General features: G+C 44.0%; 1 protein-coding gene across 1 annotated transcript in view; it reads right to left on the bottom strand.

The window, feature by feature from the left end:
* The window catches only part of NMRK1 (nicotinamide riboside kinase 1), a 665,849-nt gene that overhangs the window by 42,536 nt on the left and 603,131 nt on the right, over window positions 1-20,182 (bottom strand). The window contains exon 12 of the mRNA XM_069625832.1: window positions 12,881-12,960. The gene's annotated coding sequence lies outside the window, so the exon portion shown is untranslated. The remainder of the gene's footprint in view (window positions 1-12,880; window positions 12,961-20,182) is intronic.

The following is a 20,182-nucleotide window of genomic DNA, read 5'->3' on the forward strand; positions in this document are numbered from 1 at the left end:
CCCCCCGTGGTGCCTGGAAGCCCAGGCACCCCCGTGATCAAGAGGCCGCCCACGGCAGAGTTGCGGCCCAGGGCGCCGTGAAGGGACCGGACGGTGCATCAAGAAGCAAAGTTTACTCTGTAATGGCTTCTCTCTGTGGAATACGATATTCGAGCAGTACCCACTGAGGAGCCGTGGGCATCTATCCTCAGGAGCTCAGACAGGAACGCGGCAGCAATTAGAAGGAATCGGCACAAAGGATCTTCCCCAGGATGGAGCTCCTCACTCAGGTGGCCATTCTATATGAGTTCAACAGCACTCCCCCACCCCCATTATGGCTCTATTTGACTCAGTCATAGAACTCAACAATCAGTGTCAGGTGTTGTACGATATGTAATGGATACCCACCAGATCATGCATTTCCTGCGTAAAGACAAACATGCTATGAAAACATTCCGGGGATATATCTGGTGTGCGGCCCGTCAGCCTTGTGGTGAACACAGATCCCCATGATCAAGGAGGCACACATTGGATAGCTAGCTATGTTTATAGACAATGGTGCAATAACTGACTTTAATAGTATGGGGTACTTCAATAAGCCACCTTATATACAGAGGCGCTCTATTGGACTATGTTAAACATATACCACCCATATTACATCATAATAGAGCCCAGTTGTAGCATTCTGAAGCCGTGACATGTGGGCAACACGCTTGCTACTTTGCATCTAAAATGTCTAAGAAATAGTCATTGCGGGGCGTTATGCAAACCTATTCTCTTGATCGAAGACAAAATGATCGGATGTTGGCGGATTTTGTGAACAAGAGCAAATGTCGCAGACCCCCTGTAAATGTATTTCGCTTTTGTCAGAAATTAATTCTTGTTACTAGACACTAGAGATGTGTACATGTCTAAATAAAAAACATCTTGTGATTTTAAACAACTGCCTCTTTTCTTACTTGTGTAATTTTTAATTAATATTTAAAAAAAACAAATGCTGTGCTAGACATGATTGAAAGGATTAGACGCAAAACGTTTGGTTTGTATAAATAATCAGTGTATTTTATTACAAACAGAGCCTTTGTTTATACAGACTGGAGGGTTATACTTATAAAAACATTTACATAAACACATATATATATATATATATTCATTCAGTGAAAAAACGTTGTTAAAGGGACGTTATGGTTAAGTTGCGCTACTAAAAACCTATGAAATTCAGTGAAAAAACGTTGTTAAAGGACGTTATGGTTACAAGTAAAACCAAAAAAAAACGGAAATTCACCAGTTATGGTAAGCTAAGCAACCATAACTCACGCCACCAGTGTGCACTGCAAAGACTAACACCCATGACTTCAAACATGCCATCACAAATCTCATTCATGACATCACATGTGTGCCACCCTCTTTCTTATCCACTCACATAAGTAGGCCAGGTGCTTTTCTTCACTAACAGTCAGTAAGTAACACTTTAAAATGTTCTATCTTGGTGTACGGCACCCTTCTCATATGTTCTTACACTACTTTCCTTAGGGTATACTTATATGATGTCATACATATACAAATAGGGGAAGATAAAAGTGTAAAAAACAGCAATAATTTCTGTGCATGAAGATAATAAGTTACATTATGAACACTTTGTGGTAATAGTGTTCCTTTTTTGCTTACTTTAATTTCCCTGTATATGCTCATATTGGTATGCATAGTGGTGTGTTTATGTTGTCTGTGCAGTAGTGCAATTATGTACTTATTAAGAGAATGGTAGCTACTTTGTACATGTTTCACATGTAACATGGAAAGATTTTGAAGGTTATACTTCCATGAGGCATGGTGCAGACAATGGCAACGTTTGCAAAGTAGTTCCTTCATGTACAGTGAAGAAGTGTGTACTAAAATGGTGTGTATAGGAATGCATTCCTCGATGACCTACTTCTCTCGTGATAGTTCTTCCAATAATCTTTGATAGTTTTTTGTCACACTTACAATAACTTACAATAACAATTCCTTGTGGAGGCTTCCTATTAAAACTAAATGCACATGTGATGTCATCAGTGATGTCATGAATGAGATTTGTGATGGCATGTTTGAAGTTATGGGCGTTAGCCCTTGCAGTGCACACTGGTGGCACGAGTTATGGTAGCTTAACTTACCATAACTGGTGAATTTCAGTTTTTGTTTTGGTTTTACTTGTAACCATAACGTCCCTTTAACAAAGTTTTTTCACTGAATTTCATAGGTTTTTAGTAGCGCAACTTAACCATAACATCCCTTAAACACATTTGTTTCACTGAATATAGATATCATGAATTTGATACGTTCTCACTAGGATACTGTTATGTCTTACCTATCCTGGTTCATTAGCTGTTTCCTAAGTATATGTGAGCCTGTGCCTGGAATGCTTGTATTATAGTGTTCCATCTAGAATGTTTTGGTGTGAGTGCAAAGGTTCTCCCTGTTCAGTTGGAAAATGAGCTGAACAGAGGGGGGACCGGTGGATGCTTCCCTCCCTTATGTACTTATCCTGCCTGTAACTTATTACCTCTGACCTATGTACCACGAACCCACTAAAGTCTCTTAACCCAACCTGGTCTCCTGGCTCATCATTGCAACCCCTCAACTTGCATTGTAACAGATACCCTTAGTTTATATAGATATACCACACAACATACTGAACCCCCTGTCCCATGCTAGTGGCAGCTATGTCAGCAGACCATGCAAATGTCCGTGGATGGACTCGGTCAACATCAACACTGTCCAAAAGCTCAGATGGTGTCTTACATTGTTATATCATACAACAAGCACACTGAACATGTTCAAAGAGCAGCATATACATACATTACATTAAGAAATAAATAAGAAGTACAAAATGTATATGTAAGACAACAACAGTCCAATTACATAGCATATGAAACATAATGGAGCATACCAAAAAAATAACATGCCTCCAACAGAATTACCTCACTGATGCTTTATACAGAAACTGCACAGCAAATGGCATCTGCCATTAAAAAGTGAGATGACCTCAGGTCTGCCTGGTTCAGAAAGGCCTCCCAAGCATCCACTGTTACTATACAAGCCAGATCACACCCCCAGTTCATAGGCGACCATTCAGCCGCTAATATCCTATGCCCTTTGCTATCACATATTTTCCAGTTAGAACACACTAGCAGCACGAGCCCTAATCACATGCCAAACTCTGACCCCATCTTATACCCTCATAATCTAACCATCCTACCTTGCTTATCCACTAACAGAAATGACAGACCTAGGGCTAGACTAACTAAACTCCATGAACTACCTGCCAGATCCACTAAAACAACCACTCTTAATGACAACATCTCTCTAGCTATTAATGCTAGAAACAAAAAATAGGACCCCCCATATCCTGCCCAGGCCCTACTCTCAAAACTAGCAAGGAGAATTCACGCGACCTTATTAATGACACCTTCCTCCCCCCCATACCAAAACATCCCTGAACAAACCTCAATCAACTACTAAGGACCATCCACATATCAAAGGTGCCCTTATCAACGTCAGATCCCTAGTGGCGCATCCGACTGAAATAGCAGACTTGTTCACTTTTGAGAACTATGATTTCCTTACCATTACGGAATCATGGCTTCACGCAGCCACGGGCCCTGCCCTTTTACTAGTCATACCTGATAATTATGTAATCCTAAGAGCCTGCAGAGCTGATTCCAGAGGCAGAGGCATTGTTCTCATCGCACAATCTGAACTTGCCATGAGAGTTGCCCCCTCTCCTACCATCACCACGTGTGAAATACTTACAGCTAAACTACCATTATCCAACACTGACACCTTAACCATACATCTAATATATAGACCTCTAGGACCTATTGGGTCACTTGAAGAAGACCTTTCGGCAATTCTCTCTGAGAATACTAAGCTATCTTCACAAATCCTCCTCCTAGGAGACTTTACTTGGGGTTCAACGATCCTAATGATCACCATGCTCCAACTATCACCAATGTACTTACTGAATTGGGGTTTACACAAAGAGTGAACCAAGCTACTCATGACAAAGGGAGAACCCTTGGCTGGGTAGCAGACTGCAACTGTAATACATCTATCACCTCTATAACTCCCCAATCCTGGAATGATCACCACTTGATATCATTCACCCTGCCAGCCAATTCTGCCAAGGCAACAATCAGCCTAGTTGCACCAGCCATCCCTACGAGGAACAAAAAGAATATCTCTGCAGATAAATGTATCCTCCTTATCCTGCCTACTCTTAACTTACTGCCAAACTCAGAGAATCCTGATAATTTAGTAGATGTCTACAATGACACCATGACAAAAGCGCTAGATGCCATTGCTCCACTTAAGATGCGGAAGAACAAACCCAAAGCTCATCTCAACTCATGGTTGACACCCCACCTAAAAACCTTGAAAAAAGAAAGCTTGAATCAATATGGAAACTTAATCCCTCTGCGCATAATAAAACAAACCTAACTAATTTAGCTGCCCTCTACAAAAAGGAAATAATAAGGACACAACATGAATCCTACAATGAGAGAATTAGCAATGCTAGTTCAAGTTCTAAGGAGCTGTTTACCATTCTAAGGGAAATGGAAGCTCCCATCCCACAGTTAGATGGATGCCTTAAGGACAAACCCTGGTGCACAAGTATCCAGAATGCCTTACAAAATATAATCTCAACTCTCCAAAGCAAGATTGCCAACAAAAAAGCCAACCTTCCTATCCTAAGTAATCATAAGTCTAGACACTTTGGCCACTAACGATCTGTCTAACCAGTTCAGCTTCTCCAAAGTCCCAACTCTTGAGGTGGAAAAAGTAATCCTTTCACTCAAACCCTCTAACTGTCAAGGAGACAGCTGTCCAGCGCAGATCATTTTTTTACATTTTTTAAATAATTTTTATTTTTGTTCAGAGAGAGTTACATCAAGACTAAACTGGCCGGCAGTCGGTGCATCACATCAAAGCACAACATTATTAGTGAACATTTACATTATAGGTTACATATTTTCATATTGTTTTACAGTACTTAGAAGGGTGTTGACATATTCTCATCTTCGTCGGATATCATAACGCATTAAATATAGTCTGAACAGTGCCATATGTCCTTGGGGCGGCATCTCGATGGCAATGTTATAATACATTGTTCCTCAAGCTCATTGACCATTGATAGGTCTTTCAGAAAGTCCAGCCGCCTAAGAGGATCTACGAATTTCCAACATTTTAGTATATTTCGTTTCGCAACCACACATGCCAAGTTAAACAATCGTCTAGTGGTAAATGCAGCCTTACCGATATCCCCAAAAAGGTATTTCCGTGGGGAAGGTGTAGCAGGTATTGCCGTAATGTCTTCTAGAATCTCAGCCACTTCCCCCCAGAATCTAGTTACCGATGGGCAAGCCCAGTACATATGGTAAGAGTCTGCATTAGGGGCATCGCATTTGGGGCATTTCCCCGTGTGGCCTTTTACAAACTTAGCTAGCTTGGCCGGTGTATAGTGTAGCTGGTTTAGAACTTTGAACTGAATGAGACGCAGCCCGAGTTCATGGAAACGTGTTTGGTCAGTTGACAGTATCTCAACCATGTGGCCTTGCATAGTTCCACACCCAGGTCCCGTTCCCAGGCCTCTTTAATATTATTGCATGGCTCAGAGTGTGTTTGAACAAGGTTATATAGCGCGGGCAGACTTTTCCTGTGTCCCCCCGGTTCTGTCATGGCTGCAATACATTCATGTGTGGGCGGTTCTTCTGGGAACGAGGGCCATTTAGATGCAAAGGTGGATTTCATCCTATGAAATTGGAATCGCTTGAGGTGATCTCCACCCACCGCCCTAACAAAATCGTCTAATTCACAATACCTCCCTTCCGGGAACATGTCCCGCATTCTAAACTGCCTTTGTGGATCCCATGTACCCTGGAGTGCCTTATCGAATGTGGGGCTTATACACGGGAAGTTCCACAGTGGCACCTCCGGATCATATGGGGTTGTGAGAGCGCTTCTCTTATATATCATAAACCATGCGCGTGTGGTGGTGCTCACGGGGTCATATTCGCATGTGTCTTTTCGATTGGGGTCGAACATCACCACACGTAGGTCTGAGGGTGATGCCGCATATCTTTCCAGGGGGATATGTGCTGCTGTGTCTCCCGGGTCGAACCAGTGTCTCGCAAAGTGTGCCTGTGATGCCAGGTAATAGAGTTTGAAGTCCGGTGCCGCAATCCCACCCTTTTCAAAAAGTTCTGTCATTTTTTGACCATTTCAACCTGGCCGTCTTCCCTCCCCATACAAATGTAGCAGCTAGCGTGTTGAATTTGGTAAAGAATGTTCTGCCCAGCCAAATCGGTATGTTGCAAAAAAGGTATAAGAGCTTGGGTAGCACAACCATCTTAAGCAGCGATATTCGCCCATAGAGGGATAGGGGGAGCTTGTTCCAGAGTTGTAATTTGACTGTGAGGGATTGTAGTAGTTCGCCATGGTTTTCTGTGTACAGTGTACTCTTGTCTCTCGATACCATGATCCCCAAATAGCAGATGTGCATAGGAGACCATTTGAATCCATGTGTGTCTGACTTGTCTCTAGTTTTAGGTGTAAGCGGGGACAGCTCCGACTTAGAAATGTTGATCCTGTACCCTGAGTATTCAGAGAACTTCTCAATCTACGCCATAATCGGTGCTAAGTTTTCCTCAGAGTTCCTGATATATAATAGGGTATTATCTGCATACAGGGAGACAATTTGTGGCTTCCCGGTCATACGATGACCTCTGCGTGCATGATTTTGTCGGACATATTCGGCCATGGGCTCTATTGTGAGTGCAAATAGAATTGGGGAGAAGGGGCAGCCCTGCCTTGTGCCTCTACCTAGGTGAAATAAGGATGACATAGTTTGATTAGATAGTATTTTCGCTCCCGGACATGTGTATAGTAACCGGACACAATTCACAAAGTATCGTCCCAACCCGAATCTTTCGAGGACCAGGAATAGATAGTCCCAGGAGACCGAGTCGAAAGCTTACGCGGCATCTAGGGATGCCACCACCGCATCCGCCGATGGATTTATTTGTGCCATCACTCCGAAGAGTCTGCATAGATTAAGGGCAGTGGACCTTGTTGGTATAAAGCCAGCCTGGTCAGGGTATACCAGTATGGGCATATAGGGCAGTAGCCTGGTCGACAGGATTTTTGCGAAAATCCTTGCATCAGTGTTAATAAGTGAGAGGGGTCTATACAAACCCATGTCATGAGGGGGTCTTCAGGGTTTAAGAAGAACAGTTATTACTGCCTCTCACATAGTTCTTGGCAGTAGGCCACGTTCCATTGCCTCTTCCCAAACTTTCAGTAGGACAGGGGCTAGTATGTCAGGGAATTCTTTGTATATTTCGGCACCTAGACCGTCAGATCCGGGGGCCTTACCTGAGGTTAATGCTTTCATTGCCTCTGTAATTTCCGCAAGTGATATAGGGGTATCTAATAGCATACGTGTTTCTAGGGTCAGAGTTGGGAGATCAAGTGCTTGCAGGTACTCTGTTATTTCTTCTTTGGTTTTGGTGTCCTGATTGGAATATAGTGATTTGTAAAACGCGGCAAACATGTAATTTATTTCCTGTTCACTGTTTACTATGTCACCACCAGGTGTCTGGATGGCCGCAATAGGGGGGTGGCCGTTCTCGGCCTTTAGCATCTGGGCTAGGAACCTCTCTGCTTTATTGCTTTCCCCGTATCTACGAGCTCGGGCTGCCATGTATTGGAACTCCCTTGCAGCGAGTTTATTAAATTCTGCCAGTGTGGTGTGGATGTCTGAAAGGGCTTCCTTACTATGTGCGCAGGTGTATTCAAACTCCAGGAGCTCAAGTTTGGCTTCCATGGTGTCAAATTCCTGTCTAACAGCTTTCAGTAGTCTTGGCCATGATTGCACCTCTTACCCATACTTTAAATGTTTCCCATACTGTAGCGCACCGGTCTACTGAACCCTCATTCAGTTGAAAAAATTCTCAGTGCGTAATGATTTGCAAACGTTCGGGTCTCTAAGTAGGGTAGGGGGCATTCTCCAATGTCTGGCCCGCGGGATAGCCTCGCTGACACCCAGAGTGATTGGTACCGGGGAGTGATCCGAGAGGGTGCAAGGGTACATTTCGCAGTGCAAGACCATGTTTGTGAGTGTTCAACTAATAAGCCAGTAATCTATTTGGGATTTGGAATCATGCACTGATGAATAGAAGGTGAAGCGCTTTTCTTGGGGGTGTAATTCTCGCCAGATGTCAACCATGGTCATTTGTTGCATTATCTGTCGTATAGCTAGTGCGGTTTTGGTTAAGGTTCTGTGTGAGGTTGTGGACCTGTCAAGAGCTGTGTCGAGTATCGTATTAAAATCCCCCCCCAAATCACCGCCGTACCCTCAACTTCAATTAACATGTTATGTATAGTGTTGTACAATTCGGGGCCATACGTATTGACTATAACCATCTTTTGTCCCGCCAGCTCTCCCCAGACCAGAATGTATCCCTCTTGTATGTCAATTTTAGCATCATGAATACGGAAGCCAAATTTCGGATGTATTAAAGTAAGGACTCCCCTAGATTGGGAGGCGTATTCGGTATAGTATCGCAGTGCGCCACATCTTTGAAGGAAATTGGTACAGACCGGTCCCAATGTATGCGTCTCTTGCAATAGTATGATCTGGGGATTGTGTCTGGTTATGTACGCTGCGGTTTTTCTGGGCTTAATCAAGTTGTTTAGGCCCCGAATGTTCCATGAAAGGAGTTTAACGGTTATACCCTTGTCACCAGTACCATAGTTTCCTTTTGATGTCAATGTGTGTATTGATTCACGAATGCCGCTGGCCTTAACAACTGTGCTTGATGCAACCTGTCTCTCCATTTTTAAACTTTTGCCAATTATGGCAAAACTTTGTGCCCGCCCCCACCCCCACCCCCACCTGCACCATCAACCCCAACCTGATGATGTAACCCTTCCCCCATAACCTGGGGTCGCTAGTTGCAGTCGCATGGCCTCCATTAGCAGAGGCTCTTGATCCCAGCCACTTCAATCGATATCAATTGGAGCCGTTGTTCTCGAGTGGATAGTCTTCACGGCCCAGGTAAGGATATCTCTGTCAATCCGTTTCAGTCAGCTGAGTCTGGGTTATTGTTGCCCGGTCGCGGCGGTCTGTTCTGGTCTCGGGCATGGTCTTTGGGAGGAATGGGGATGGTCGCCTCTATGTACGATATGGCTTCCGCATGGTTCTCGAAGAAATGCGACCTGCCTCCATGTTGGATTCGTAGCTTTGCCGGGAAGATAAGGGCGTATGGGACATGGCGCAGTCTTAGTAGCCTTTTGGCCTGTTCATAGGATCTGCGCTGCATTTGGACACTGGTCGAGAAATCCGGGTATATGTGGACTCTGCTTTCCTCATATTGTAGGGTGCCTTTTTCTCTGGAGAGCTTTAGGATCATGTCTTTGTCCCTGTAGTTAAGGAGGCGAACGATGATCGTGCGCGGTGGTACCCCAAGTTTGGGTGGTGGCGCCAGGGTACGGTGCGCCCTTTCAACAAGGAAGTGGTCAGAGAAGGATTCTGTGCCTAGAAGAGTTTTCAGAAGGTCCTCTACTTGTTGTTCCATCGGGCCCCTGCAGAAGGATTCCGGAATGCTGACAATACAGATATTGTTTCTTCTAGATCTCGATTCGAGGTCTTCGCATTTTGCTTGGGTCTTATGCAGTTCTCCTTTCAATTGCGCTATGTCCCGTCTATGTTGGGTTATCGCATCTTCATTTGTGCTGACCCTGTTCTCAGTTTCTGTAATTCGAGAGCTTTCCTTGTCCACTCTAGCCTTAAGGGAGCTGATCGTCGAAACAATATCATCCAACTTGACATTCAGTGCTAGGAATCCATTCTGAACCATAGTCATTAAGCGATCTTCTCTGTCATCAGACGATGACCCGGCAGGATTGTCGTCTCCCATGTATGTGGCGGCAGGCGTCCCTTGGGGTTGGGAGCTAGCAAAGGAATCCATTGGGCCAGTTTTTTTCCTGCCTGTGCTTTTCTTCTCGTGGCGGCCCATGAGTCACCGGTGTAGATGAAGGGTTGATGACGTGGGTTGGGCCGGTCGCCTATACTGAAATAATATAGTCTATACGGACTTGTGTGTCTGTATACATGTTGCGATCCGTTGGACACTAATATATCAAATCTTTTGGTCGATCTGCGTTGTTGCTGCACGGATCTTTGGGTATTCCGTAGCTAGGCTGTGTTCTTCAGGGCACTCCCTGGCAGTGTGTATTGGGTTTTTGTCGGAGGATCAAGAGGATGGTGTATTTCCTTTTGGGATCAGGCCTTTGCTTGGTGCTAGACCAGATAGCAGCGTAGTTCGTTTTGTGTCTCTGTGGGCTACTGTAGCAGGCACTGTACACACAGGGGCTTTGAATGCCTTATCCGCCAGGGGGTCCTTCAGTGTATGACCTGGCCCGTAATGGGCGTAGCACCAGCTCTTGTTACCAAGCTATCAGCAGACCTGTGGATCCTGATGGCCAGGGCAAGTTGAATCGGGTCCGGTGCCTTGGATGCGTGACGTCCCGTGAAGCTGCAGAACAGGGCTGCTCCTGCTATAGGTGCGGCCCACCTGAGTATTAGATTGGAGTAGGGCTAAACACAGGCCGCTGCCTATAAGGGTCCAGTTCCTGCGCAGCGGTTGGTGGCAGCGCGCCTGCACTTCTGGTCTCGTGTATCCCCGATATGGATCTCCACCGATACCACTGCCAGCAGGCCTCCACACAAGTAGCCAGCGGCCCCCTCGTGTTGCACCGCATGGCCACCAGTCCCCGTTCACAGCGCCCTGGTCCTCATGGTGCTGGATGCCCAGCTCCTTGATGCAATCGGGCCGTGCCCTGTCCTGCAGTGCGGTCCTTCCCGGCCACCTTTTCCCGGGGTGGCGGAGGGGCGCCGCAATATCCCCCTATGGGCACAATCCAGCCGATGGTGTCGGGGGTGCCTTGGTGGTGCCCGGCCACGAATCACGTTCGTACTCTTGCCTATTAGCTGGGATTACAGGATTAATAAATTCATGTCTGGGCCCCCGCAGTGGCAAATATCATCGGGGCAGCACCATCAATCATCCACCTCCAGGGATTCCAAGTAGTATATAGTCACGTGCCACTTCGCGGGTGAATTGTGTCCTCCCACGTTTTTTAATGTCTCAGGGTGCCGGCCGGTATGTATGGGATATTATCCCTACTTCCCCTTATTGCATGCTTTGTGAGTCTCGCCGTGATGCTGGGGCCACACACCCTCCACTTCCCTCACCTGCTCTCACAGCGCCGCGTGAAAGACGGTGCGCAGACCCAGCTGCTGTTCGGGGGGTGGATAGCCGCCGCGGCTAATCCTCCACTCAGCCCGGGAGTTCGGTGTCGGCTCACACGGTACGCCTTTGAGCCTGCTTCACGAGGCTGCAGCGCGGGGATCAGCGCTTCTCCCCCACACGGCCTCGCGTTGTTGGTGCAGCCTCAGTCTGGCACGAGATTCTCCTTGATCTCTGGGGCGGCTCGCAGTCTACTGGGCAAGCCGTCGATATCGGGAGGGCCGCAAACTCCTCAGTGCTTCCGCGTTTTCGGGCCAAATTTGCACACAATGTGCCGCAGGCATTAGGACATCAGCTGGTAAAGCCGTTTCTTCTCGTCGCGGCTCCAGAAAGGATTAATTCAAGTTCAGGATGTTCGTGGGATCAGAGCACTCCGATCAGGCGGCCATCTTAGTTGCGGGCAACAGCGCCCCCGTCCAGCGCAGATAATTAAAGACGCTGCAAGAGAACTTGCCCCATTTATAAGTTAACTGATCAACTATTCCTTCACCACAGATATTGTCCCACATAACTTAAAGGAGTCATGGGTCCTACCTCTACTGAAAAAACAATCCCTAGACTCCTCAATCCCCACCAACTACAGGCTGATTAACACTGTACCATTTCTACTCAAGATCATTGACAAAGTGGCCTACCTCCAAATTCAGGAGCATCTTGAGTCGAATTCCCTCCTAGGAGCACGACAATCAGGCTTTAGACCTTGTCACGGGACCGAGACAGCTTTAATAGACCACAAAACACAGATAGATAAATTGAAAGACCAAAGCAAAATAGCCCTGCTGCTACTTCTCGATCTCTCGGCTGCCTTCGACCTGGTGGACCACCAACTCCTTTGTAAACACTTGGCCTCAGCGGCACATTTCTCACACAGCACCATTACCTGGATTGAATCCTTCCTCAACAACAGGACTATGCAAGTTTTCTCGCCACTTGCTGCAGCAGACCCGATATCAAGGTTCCTGTGTCATTTAGACCTCTTTGGGGTTCAGATATACTTTTACAATGTTATGGCCATTTGACAATTTTTGAAACCAAAAATATTTTTAATTTGTCATATGTTCCTTAGACAAAAGCCACCAAAACGCCAACACGTAATTCAACCCTAACTGGGCCGTCTTCATGGCGTAAAAATGTATAACTAACATGAGATAACCACCATAAGCAAATGTTACCACATACAAACGAAAAACATAGATTATATAGTCATCAGCAGTGTTGAGCAACCAAAAATCATAACAATTCAAATATCAAAGCCATTGAGACAGTTCAAGAAAGGAGGGAGCAAAGGGGGTAGGGGGAGAGGGAGAAAAACGAGAAGTGTACAGTGAGTAAGTAGTTCTCCATTTAGAACAGTTTAGCAGGAAAATCATGTATCATTCAGAAAGCATAGTAAACAAAGTCCAATACTATATGGTGAGTAAGCAGTTCTCCATTTAGGAATGTTTAGCAATAGTATTATGTAACATTCAGATAACATAACCAGAAAGCCCCTAAGAGCACTTGGTGAATATCCCAACATCACAAAATGGCGAGTAATAATAATTGAAAGGTACCTGGTCTGTGGTCATGTAACTATTTGAGTGCAAAAAACTGCGTTTCGCTGGGTGCATTATCCCTCTGAGTTTCAGGAAATCTGACAAAAGGAGGAGAAAGCCGGTTTGTAATAGCAGCCAAACCCTGCTTTTTAACATATATTCTGAGTCGGTGAGAATCAAAAATCCCAGTTTATTAAAAAAAATATATATATATTGAGGTAAGTAACAGCTTACATTGAATTTCAATCAAGAAAGAAAAAAGCGTAATACTCTTTGAATTCGGTAATATTCGAGTTTTAGCTTCCAAAGTAAAACGGTGCAGTCTGCTAACAATCCCATATTCTTTGGAAAACTGTAAACAGAGTGCGAAAGGAAATATTGATTGGTCTAGTGTCAAGCCTGTGTGTCTGTATCATTTAGCAAGAGCCGTGAAACATAGAGATTAGAAGCGTCTTGCGAAGTTTACCAGTTAACAGCTTCAGTGCTACCGTGACTAATGGTTTCATGCCGTCTGGCCGGTCGTACTTTTGTGGAATGTGGGTATTGTCACGGCTGGCCTATAACGGCCCAGCAGGTAGAAGTAAGTGCTGTCATGTGATCCGGTTTGCCAAGCATTGCCTAGCAACCCCATGTGCCTCTCTAACATTGCGTCCTGTGAAGTTTAGCAGATCTGTTGTTCGAATTCAAACGCATAAATGCCTTAACTGCGCAGCCCCCATTTACCTTTCCGAAAGAATATCTAAAAAATCGACGACACGGCCCAATCAAACTGTCAACTCAGACTGCCTGGTTGTGCCCAGATTTCAGTTAAAAAAGGCAGGGGGAACCAGCTTCCCTGTTATGGCAGCTCAAACTTGGAACCCCTTACCCCCCTCACTTAGAGCTAACCAACCCTTTTGCCTGTTTAGGCATAACACCATGAAATGGCTCCTTACGAATGACACCAACAGCTAGCTCTAATACTGCACATACGATGCCCCCTGGCACCACACACTGCCATAACCTCGACCTAATTCTTCCCGATTGCTACGCAAGCTCTTTCCTCTAAGGCCCTCCAGGATATATCTCCCTTTAGCCTGTTTCTATGTATATCCTTTTGTACAAACTGTTCCACTGTAACCATTGTTTTGTATCTGTATTGCCTTGTATATACGCAACAACATTTTGAACTTGTCTCTTTTACCTAAAGATCCTATTGTTCTACTATAACTTTTGTATCTACTGTACTCACTGTAACTAAGCTTAAAGTATACCTGTAAACCTCTCTGTGCTAAAGGCTCCCAGAAACCCCTGGTTTGGGTGCACCATACAAATAAATAAACAAACAAACAAACAAACAACTATTAACAGCACACCTACAAAGCAGTAACAACAAAATTGAAAAATAAACTGGTAAGTACACTACATTAATTACTATAGTTATAAACATTCTTTAGCAGGATACACTAAAACATTATTGATCTCGTTTTTACACAGAAATGGCTAGCACTCTGGAGTGGCTTGAAGAAAATGTTCCCTGGGATGAAATGACTGAAAACTCTGATGCTAATGGTAGACACTACAGTTTTCAAAGTAAGCCAAGTAATACACATTATTTCACATGTACCTAACACATTTTTTTTCTTTAACAGTACATACAGAAAATAAGAATAATACTCAAACAGTACATCATGTACTAATGGAACAACAAACAGATACTGTGGAAAATCATCTACAGCATTTAGAACAAAAAAGTGATCAATTAATTACCAATTTCATTATTCTGAAGAACTTTGTAGAAAACCATATCATGGAAAAAATGAAATATCACTGTCCCACGTGCACCTCTCCCCCTTCTCAATGTCCCAGTCAATCATCCCCAAAAAATCCCCATTACCAAAAACATTATGATGAAACCTCAATCCCTTCCTCCCCTACCATCCAACATGTAGAAACCTCTAATTCCCCTGTATATGTCTCCATTTCTGCTACCCCCTCTATTTCATAATTTCTATATTTTTGTACATTAATAAAGTATTATGTATACTGTTCCTATATGTGTCTGTGTTTGTTTTAAAAAAAAGGCTGTTTGGGTGTCCGCGGACGGCGCGACTGTCCGGGATATCCGCAATGAACCAAAATGGGGGTGTCCTAAGGACACCATGCCTGTTCGTACTGTCCACAATCAAAATGGGGGTGTCCGTATGACACATAACCAGTCCGCATGTCAGCAAAGTTGTGATGCACCTTTATTTAGTTCGGGGACCCGAACCCTGTCCAGCGGATATTTGTGCGAATGCGCATCTCACCCTCGGGGTCCTACGAACATCGCGCTTGTCCGTAACTGTCTGCTGCATGTGTGTTGCACTTTTAATTAGTTCGGGGATCCAAACCTTGTCGGTAGAACACCCGTATGCATGCGTACAACCGATCACGCACAATCGGTGTCCTACGGACAGCAGTCCCATTCGTGAATGTGTCCGCAACGTCATCATGTGACCGCACCCACGCTAAGTGTGGGTTCTTCTCTGCGAGCACAGTCTGGGCCCCCGTACACTAAAAAAGTACTTTTTTGAGCAATCCAAGGTATTTTACTGTGAAACCTAACCCTTGCACATGTCCCAGACAATGACCCTAGCGATCTGGATACTTTTTGAGCCCTCTTTGGTGTTCGATGTGTTCGCGGACAGCACGGCTGTCTGCGAAGCGTGCACCAGCAGCCCTATAAAAGGCCACACCCCAGAGCTGCTGCTCATTCTGTTTTTGGAGTTCCAGGACAGACACTGCTCCACATTGCTGGATTGATATAAGCTATCTGCAGATTGCTGACTTTGCTGTGCCTCCTGACACATTTGAGATGGCATCCACGGCTGCTGCTACTTCTGCATCAGCACCACCCTAACCCCCTCCACTACCACCGCCTTCCTAAGGGCTTGCAGAGGACAACAGGCGTGGAGATGCAGAGAGTGATGAAGAGGATGACGAGGTTGAGGTAGTGGAAGTCCCTATTACTAGCCACTGTGAGTCTTGGGTGTGGAGGCTCTTTGTCACCGTTGGAGGGGTACCCAAGCCACGTGCACACAAGGTGCGCTGCACTGAGTGCAACACTGTGCTCAGTCATGGTAATCCTGGTTTGTACAGTTACGGGACCACTTCCATGCAGCAACACCTAAGGTCATTCCACAGGGCAGCAATTTGGAGGGTCTTCCCCTTCGATAAAAGTAGTAGGTTGAGTTCCTCTACAGCATTCTCTGTTTCTGCTCATGCCACCACAAGAGACACTCCAGTGGGGCAGAGCATCACAGAACCAGCCTTACAGGCCATACGAGACGCAGTAGACCCTTAATTTTCAAGGGTCACAGAATTGTGTATGTACTGCGACGCGGTGCTCAGCAGGGGGAGACACTTTGAAGTGCTTTCGAAGCTATGGTCTGGGAGCATGAGAACGTCTGCCAGCTACCTGATTAAGGCCCACCCAACATCTTCCTCTATCCATCTGCCCTTTCTTATCCCTGTTGTTGGTGCCCCTTCCTTACCCTCCCTTCCCTTCCTTATCTTGTGTGTCTTGTTAAAAAAAAACAAAAGAAATACAAAACAACAAAAAGCAAAAAAAGGTTTTTTTCAGAGCCACCTTTCACAGTTTAAAAATACAAGTGCCAATGAAATGCTGCAGGACTCTGTGCATTTTTAGAAGTCCGCGGACAGTCCGCAGACATTGAAATGTTTGGGGTATTGCGCTATGAAAACCATTGCACTCTTCTCCGGAAGTAAGTGGTGGCTCTGAAAAGAGCCTTTTTGTGGTTTTTTTTGTGTTTCAAAAAGTTCAAGTGGTCAACACCTACTGGAAAACGGATTACTATATTTCCAAAAAGGGTCTCAATTTTTTTGTATATTTCGCAGAAAAATCTGATTCCCAGCATGAATAAGATGTACTCCATCTCTGTGACAAATGTATGTGCTACAAAACATAATATTTTCATTGTGTAAAAAGGACATACCAATATCCCTCAAAAAAGTGCAAACAGCCTTGTTCACATTGCGCCTCGCTTTCTCCATTTGTGGACCAAATGAAGAAGAACGCAGCTACATATGTCTCTGCGCAATACGAGAAAAAATTACTCAGGAGTTTGGAAACATGTCCATGACATTCCCAAGTCCTTCTTTCATTGCAAACTGCAGGGAGATTCCAGACACATGTCCTAAACTGTTCCCTCCACAATTAATAATAATGTCTGGATGATGGTGTGTCATCAAAGTAGCACAAAAAGGAACCAAATCCAGCCCCTTCATTCCACGCACTTCATACCAGTGCACATGCACATGAGGGAATCCAAGATGTACAGCCACTCCAAAGTGCTCTGCATGCACCTCCAACCAATTTATCTACGAGTCACCCAATATCCAGACACTCTGCCTTCTGAAAGACAAAGCCATAGCCATCTGCTCTTCTCTCAGGACTCAGGAAACAGGCTTCTGCCAAAGTCTCTCCTTACACATACCTTATTGAGCAATCCCTTGGCCTGCACAGTCTCATTTGCATGCCTTTCAGCCTCACAATCCCTGTATGTAACACGTATACTTCATTTCCCCTTTGATGCTGCCTCTGAAAAGAGTCTTTTTTTAGGGGATCTTTTTAGGCTTTTTCAGATTTTGTTGCTACATGACTTCACAACAACTTCCTGATTGAGTTCTGAATATCACTAAGACATATTGCATTACCACAATCTGTGAACCATTCCATCACCAAAAAATTGCACCATCTTCAAAAAAGGTTCTCATTTTGGAATGATGACATGCCTACAGAATACTTAAAATAAGATATTCCTTCATTAACAAGACATCTTGCTATTTCTTGTTGAGGATTAAAGACACCACAAGACATCCATGCAGTCCTAGGTGGTATTTGGGAAAAAATTATCTTTGCAGATGGAAATAGGTACATCAGTTCCTTTAGCAACTTCTTCAGTGCACCCGGCAAATTGCACTAGGATACCCCAAATACATTCCTCCACAATTTACCACCAGGATATCTGGAGTGTTCAAAACAGCCATATTTTTACAAAGTGTAAATACACCTTGCAGATTTCTCCCTGGAACATCACACCACATAGCCTCCACTCCCTGCAATCCAAGTTGTGAGAAATGCCACACATGTTTGCATACCACTGCAGATTAGTGATAAAACCATCTCCCACTATCCACACTCTGACTCTGTCCATCTCTGCAACCACAGCCATCTTCACTACATTCAGCAATGAAAACAATGATTACCCTCTATCCCTATGAATGAGATCCTCAGCACCTGATTGGCTAATCCCCCAGTCCCATTTCCATACCAGATATGCTGAAAAGCCCCGGATGTGGAATGCACTGTCCGTGGACAACCACAGTGTCCACAGACCCCGTAACACGGGGGCAGCTCTTCTTCCCTTTCCACTTCAATCTCTGCACCATTCCCTCATTGGCTACTGTTAAACAGTCACACAACCATCCACCAATCTCATCCAAGAACTCTACATCTAAAACTGTCATCACAGTTTAGCATTTTAGATGTACTGTTCATCACTCTGAGTACAAGTGTCCTGTGATTGCAAAGCACCTACAGCTACAACTACTGAAAAACTCTTCAAGATTCCTCCTGTCAGATTCGTCCACATCTACATGCATCAATACAAACTACAGGTATGAATATTTTGTTTACAGTACATATGCAACTCTTTTATAAATAAAATGTCAACAGGGTACCTGCCATTGACCCTGCATAATCTGTAAAAAGAGCATACTCTAATTTCTCCGTTCTCCTATAATCAAGTTCACTTAGAAATCTGTCTGCTTTCCAAATTTTAAATTACCCATATTACTCATTGCAGTGTCCAACCTATAATTCTCTTACATCCTTCTGTCATTTTCACAACCACTTAAACCCTTAACACACTATTATAAATTCCTAGAATGCACACAAAACAGGAGACCAGCTTTTATCTTAAAAAATCATTGCAAGTACATACAATGCATTTATTTAAACAGAATGCCTGACACTTGCCATACTTGCAAAATCAAACAAATACAAGTGTACATTCAGAACAGTGCTAATAGGAATGTGGATAACAAAGTCAAAGGACTGAAAGGTTTCCAGTACTCATGTAGGAAACATCTATGCACAAAATAAATTAATGGAATTACACGCACAAAAAGGTTTATAGTCATAATGTCGACAACAAAAATGTCGACAGTCAAAAAGTCGAAAAAAAAATGTGGAAAAAAAAATGTCGACTTTTTTTTTCAATGCATTTTTTTTTCGAAATGGGGGGGTTCCCCCCCCAGCCCCCCTTTTTTTTATTTTTTTTTTATTTTTCCCTTTTTTTTACTCCCGAACCCCTAAAATAAATATATAATTAAAAAAAATGAAAGTCGACATTTTTTTTTCGACATTATTTTGTCGACATTTTTGTCTGTCGACATTTATTTTTCGACATTATGACTCCCCACCGCACAAAAACATTCTCCCTTTTAATATGTACATTTTTCCAAGCTTTTTTCCTCACCCTACTACACCTTCCACTAATCTATTACCACACGAAACAGTGCAACAGCAACACATACTTTCAAAAGTGCACCTCATAGGACACACCTATACAAACTCCACTAACCCCCTTAGCAATGAAGCTGATGCTCCAAAATCCCCATTCATATACAAAGCTATGCAATTTAACACATACAGTACCTCTTCCTACAAACAATTTCTCTTGCAAATGTAACTAATCTGTTCTTGAAGTGAAATTACTGTGACATTAATAAACATATGTACTAATTTCCTTCTTTCACAATTGCAGTGAAGACCACACTTCTGAAAACAAGTAGCGTCTGAAGTACAAGGCAGAACCCAGAAGAAAGCTACTCTTTGCATCCAACAAAGTAAGTGCAATACTACCGTAGTGTTCTAACAGTTACTCAAACACTGTAGTATTCTAGTATTGTAGAACAAACAATTGTATCAATCCTACAGCATTAAATTCAGTATTACTGATTACACCTCAGCAGGTGCACACTTTGTATTGTCATCTGAACACCAGTATAGTAACACACAAATATGAGAATAGCCTTCCCAACCTGAAGTAACAGCCCATTCCACAATCATACACCTCTACATATACGCCTACCATCATACTCAGACACTCATGCATAATGCACACATACATTGCACAACGTCCCAACCCACACTTTCTTTTTTTCTCCAATAGACACCAAAGAATGCCTACCAAAAAGCATTTCCGTAGAAAGCAACGCAGAAATAGAGCTAATCAAAATAAAAGTGTACAAAATAAGCATCCACCCCTAGCA

The sequence above is a fragment of the Ambystoma mexicanum genome, chromosome 6p (assembly GCF_040938575.1).
Source record: "Ambystoma mexicanum isolate Mex_15411 chromosome 6p, UKY_AmexF1_1, whole genome shotgun sequence".
Classification (NCBI taxonomy): Eukaryota; Metazoa; Chordata; class Amphibia; order Caudata; family Ambystomatidae; genus Ambystoma; species Ambystoma mexicanum.